We start from the raw sequence: 6,000 nt of genomic DNA, 5'->3' as shown, positions 1-6,000 counted from the left end.
TTTCAATAATTCAGACTTGTGTTTCATCAAGTAAATATACTCAGAATCTATTCAACTCATTTGTGAAGCAAGAGTATACCGATATTCACTGCCTGCCTCGGCACTCATTGGATTGCACACATCAAATGTATTACTTCCAACAAGTTGCTCTCTTGTTCCATCTCACTGAAAATGAGGCCTTTCAGTCATCTTGCCCATGTGGTATGATTTGCATGTCTCAAGTGATTCAAAATCAGGTGAGTCCAAACGATCCATCTGCATGGAGTTTCTTCATGCATATATACCAATAGACATGGTGCGCATGTCTCAATCTTTTCAAAAAAAATGAGTGAGTCCAAAGATCCATCAACATGGAGCTTCTTCATGCGTTTTATACCAATATGACTCCAATGGCAGTGCCACAAGTAGGTGGTACTATCATTACTATCTTATATCTTTTGGCATGAACATGTGTATCACTATGCGAGATTCAATAAACCATTCATTTTAGGTGCAAGACCATTGAAGGTATTATTCAAATAAACAGAGTAACCATTATTCTCCTTAAATGAATAACCGTATTGCGATAGACATAATCCAATCATGTCTATGCTCAATGCAAACACCAAATAAAAATTATTTAGGTTTAACACCGATCCCGGTGGTAGAGGGACCGTGCGATGTTTGATCACATCAACCTTGGAAATACTTCCAACACATATCGTCACCTCGCCTTTAGCTAGTTTCCGTTTATTCCGTAGCCTTTTATTTCAAGTTACACACTTAGCAACCGAACTGGTATCTATTACCATGGTGCTACTAGGAGTACTAGTAAAGTACACATTAATATAATGTATATCCAATATACTTCTGCCGACCTTGCCAGCCTTCTTATCTACCAAGTATCTAGGGTAATTCTGCTCCAGTGACCGTTCCTCTTATTACAGAAGCACTTAGTCTCGGGATTGGGTTCAACCTTGGGTTTCTTCACTAGAGCAGCAACTATTTTGCTGTTTTCATGAAGTATCCCTTCTTGCCCTTGCCCTTCTTGAAACTAGTGGTTTCACTAACCATCAACAATTGATGCTCCTTCTTGATTTCTACTTTCGTGGTGTCAAACATCGCGAATAGCTCAAGGATCATCATATCTATCCTTGATATGTTATAGTTCATCATGAAGCTCTAGTAGCTTGGTGGTAGTGACTTTGGAGAAACATCACTATCTCATATAGAAGATTAACTCCCACTCGATTCAAGTGATTGTAGTACTCAGACAATCTGAGGACATGCTCAACGATTGAGATCTTCTCCCTTAGTTTGTAGGCTAGAAAACTCATCGGAGGTCTCATACCTCTTGACGTGGGCACGAGCTTGAAATCCCAATTTCAGCCCTTGGAACATCTCATATGTTCCGCGACGTTTGAAAATCGTCTTCGGCGCCTCAATTCTAAACCATTTAACATTACTGAACTATCATGTAGTCATCAAAACGTGTATGTCAGATGTTCGCAACATCCACAGACGACGTTCGAGGTTCAGCACGTCGAGCGGTGCATTAAGGACATAAGCCTTCTGTGCAGCAATAAGGATAATCCTCAGTTTATGGACCCAGTCCGCATAATTGCTACTATCAGCTTTCAACTAAATTTTCTCTAGGAACATATCTAAAACAATAGAACTAAAACGCGAGCTATGGCATAATTTGCAAAGACCTTTTGATTATGTTCAGGATAATTAAGTTCATCTAATGAACTCCCACTCAGATAGACATCCCTCTAGTCATCTAAGTGATACATGATCCGAGTCAACTAGGTCGTGTCCGATCATCACGTGAGATGGACTAGTCATCATCGGTGAACATCTTCATGTTGATCGTATCTACTATAGGACTCATGCTCGACCTTTTGGTCTCTTGTGTTCCGAGGCCATGTCTGTACATGCTAGGCTCATCAAGTCAACCTAAGTGTTTTGCATGTGTAAATCTGGCTTACACCCATTGTATGCGAACGTTAGAATCTATCACACCCGATCATCACGTGGTGCTTCGAAACAACGAACCTTCGCAACGGTGCACAGTTAGGGGGGAACACTTTCTTGAAATTTTATGAGGGATCATCTTGTTTATGCTACCGTCGTTCTAAGCAAATAAGATGCAAAAACATGATAAACATCACATGCAATCAAATAGTGACATGATATGGACAATATCATTTTGCTCCTTTTGATCTCCATCTTCGGGGCGCCATGATCATCATCGTCACCGGCATGACACCATGATCTCCATCATCATGATCTCCATGAAGTTGTCTCGCCAACTATTACTTCTACTACTATGGCTAACGGTTTAGCAATGAAGTAAAGTGATTACATGGCGTTATTCAATGACACGCAGGTCATACAATAAATTAAGACAACTCCTATGGCTCCTGCCGGTTGTCATACTCATCGACATGCAAGTCGTGATTCCTATTACAAGAATATGATCAATCTCATACATCACATATATATAATTCATCACATCCTTTTGGCCATATCACATCACACGGCATATGCTGCAAAAACAAGTTAGACGTCCTCTAATTGTTGTTGCAAGTTTTTACGTGGCTGCTATAGGTTTCTAGCAAGAACGTTTCTTACCTACGCCAAAACCACAACGTGATATGCCAATTGCTATTTACCCTTCATAAGGACCCTTTTCATCGAATCCGATCCGACTAAAGTGGGAGAGACTGGCACCCGCTAGCCACCTTATGCAACAAGTGCATGTCAGTCGGTGGAACCTGTCTCACGTAAGTGTACGTGTAAGGTCGGTCCGGGCCGCTTCATCCCACAATGCCGCCGAATCAAGATAAGACTAGTAACAGTAAGCAAATTGAACAAATCATCACCCACAATTACTTTGTGTTCTACTCGTGCATAGAATCTACACATAAATCTAGCTCATGATGCCACTGTTGGGGAACGTAGCAATAATTCAAAATTTTCTATGCAACACCAAGATCAATCTATGGAGATTCTAGCAACAAGAGAGGGAGAGGATGAGCATCTTCATACCTTTGAAGATCGCTAAGCGGAAGCGTTACAAGAACGTGGTTGATGGAGTCGTACTCGCGGTGATTCAAATCGCGGAAGATCCGATCTAGCGCCGAACAGACGGCGCCTCCGCATTCAACACACGTACAGCCCGAGGACATCTCATCCTTCTTGATCCAGCAAGGGGAGAGGATAAGTTGAGTGATAACTCCGACAGCACGACGGTGTGGTGATGGTGGAGCTCGTGGTTCTCCAGCAGGGCTTCGCCAAGCACTCTGGAGGAGGAGGAAGAGTTGGAGGAGGGAGGGGCTGCACCAAGGGAAGGGTGCGGCTGCCCTCTCTCTCTCCCTCACTATATATAGGGGGAAGGGGGTGGAGGAGGCGCCCTAGGGTTCCCTAGGGGATGGGTGGCGGCCACAGGGGAAACCCTAGATGGGTTTGGGCGCCCCCACCCCTAGGAAACTTGCCCCCCAAGCCGGGAGGGGCGGCTGCCCTAGGGGAGGCGCCCCAACCTCTCCAAGTTACATGAGAGGGGTTGGGAGGGGTGCCCAGACCCTTAGTGGGCTGGTGTGCCCCCTCCACTTGGCCCATAAGGCCCCCCAATGCTTGTCGGGGCCTCTGAAACACCTTTCGGTCACGCTGGTCGTCACCCGGTACTCCTAGAACAATTCCGGACTCCAATACCCTTCATCCAATATATAGATCTTCACCTCCAGACCATTCCGGAGTTCCTCGTCATGTCCGGGATCTCATCCGGGACTCCAAACAAACTTCGGTAACCACATACTATTTCCCATAACAACTCTAGCGTCACCGAACCTTAAGTGTGTAGACCCTACGGGTTCGGGAATCATGCAGACATGACCAAGATGTTCTCTGGCCAATAAACAACAACGGGATCTGGATACCCATGTTGCCTCCCACATGTTCCACGATGATCTCATCGGATGAACCACGATGTCGGGGATTCAATCAATCCCGTATAAAATTCCCTTTGTCAATCGGTACGTTACTTGCCCGAGATTCGATCGTCGGTATCCCAATACCTCGTTCAATCTCATTACCGGCAAGTCACTTTACTCGTTGCGTAATGCATGATCCCGTGACTAACTACTCAGTCACATTGAGCTCATTATGATGATGCATTACCGAGTGGGCCCAGAGATACCTCTCCGTCATACGGAGTGACAAATCCCAATCTCGATTCGTGCCAACCCAACAGACACTTTCGGATATACCTATAGTGCACCTTTATAGCCACCCAGTTATGTTGTGACATTTGGTACACCCAAAGCACTCCTACGGTATCCGGGAGTTACACAATCTCATGGTCTAAGGAAATGATACTTGACATTAGAAAAGCTTTAGCAAATGAACTACACGATCTTGTGCTATGCTTAGGATTGGGTCTTGTCCATCACATCATTCTCCTAATGATGTGATCCTGTTATCAATGACATCCAATGTCCATGGTCAGAAAACCATAACCATCTATTGATCAACGAGCTAGTCAACTAGAGGCTCACTAGGGACATGTTGTGGTCTATGTATTCACACATGTATTACGGTTTCCAGTTAATACAATTATAGCATGAACAGTAGACAATTACCATGAACAAGGAAATATAATAATAACCATTTTTATTATTACCTCTAGGATATTTCCAACAAATAGGGCACCATCAAAATCCGTCGAGACGACGCCTTATGAACTATGGATTGGCAAGAAACCAAAATTGTCATTTCTTAAAGTTTAGGGCTGCGATGCTTATGTGAAAAAACTTCAACCTGATAAGCTCGAACCCAAATCGGAGAAATGTGTCTTCATAGGATACCCAAAGGAGACTATTGGGTACACCTTCTATCACAGATCTGAAGGCAAGACTTTTGTTTCTAAATTCGGATCCTTTCTAGAGAAGGAGTTTCTCTCAAAAGAAGTGAGTGGGAGGAAAGTAGAACTTGATGAGGTAACTGTACCTGCTCCCTTATTGGAAAGTAGTTCATCACAGAAACCGGTTCCTGTGACGACTACACAATTAGTGAGGAAGCTAATGATATTGATCATGAAACTTCAGATCAAGTTACTACCAAACCTCGTAGGTCAACCAGAGTAAGATCCGCACTAGAGTGGTATGGTAATCCTATTCTAGAGGTCATGTTACTTGACCATGGCGAACCTACGAACTATGAGGAAGCGTTGGTGAGCCCAGATTCCGCAAAATGGCTTGAGGCCATGAAATCTGAGATAGGATCCATGTATGAGAACAAAGTGTGGACTTTGGTTGACTTGCCCGATGATCGGCAAGCCATCGAGAATAAATGGATCTTCAAGAAGAAGACTGACGCTGATGGTAATGTTACTGTCCACAAAGCTCGACTTGTTGTGAAAGGTTTTCGACAAGTTGAAGGGGTTGACTACGATGAGACTTTCTCACCCGTAGCGATGCTTAAGTCTGTCCGAATCATGTTAGCAATTGCCGCATTTTATGATTATGAAATATGGCAAATGGATGTCAAAACTGCATTCCTGAATGGATTTCTAGAAGAAGAGTTGTATATGATGCAACCAGAAGGTTTTGTCGATCCAAAAAGTGCTAACAAAGTGTGCAAGCTCCAGCGATCCATTTATGGACTGGTGCAAGCCCCTCGGAGTTGGAATAAACACTTTGATAGTGTGATCAAAGCATATGGTTTCATACAGACTTTTGGAGAAGCCTGTATTTACAAGAAAGTGAGTGGGAGCTCTATAGCATTTCTGATATGATATGTGGACGACATATTGTTGATTGGAAATGATATAGAATTTCTGGACAGCATAAAAGGATACTTGAATAAAAGTTTTCCAATGAAAGACCTCGGTGAAGCTGCTTATATATTAGGATCAAGATCTATAGAGATAGATCAAGACGCTTAATTGGACTTTCACAAAGCACATACCTTGATAAAGTTTTGAAAAAGTTCAAAATGGATCAAGCAAAGAAAGGGTTC

The sequence above is a fragment of the Triticum aestivum genome, chromosome 4B, assembly GCF_018294505.1.
Source record: "Triticum aestivum cultivar Chinese Spring chromosome 4B, IWGSC CS RefSeq v2.1, whole genome shotgun sequence".
Classification (NCBI taxonomy): domain Eukaryota; kingdom Viridiplantae; phylum Streptophyta; class Magnoliopsida; order Poales; family Poaceae; genus Triticum; species Triticum aestivum.
The sequence above is the reverse complement of the archived record's forward strand: the minus strand, read 5'-3'. Positions refer to the sequence as shown.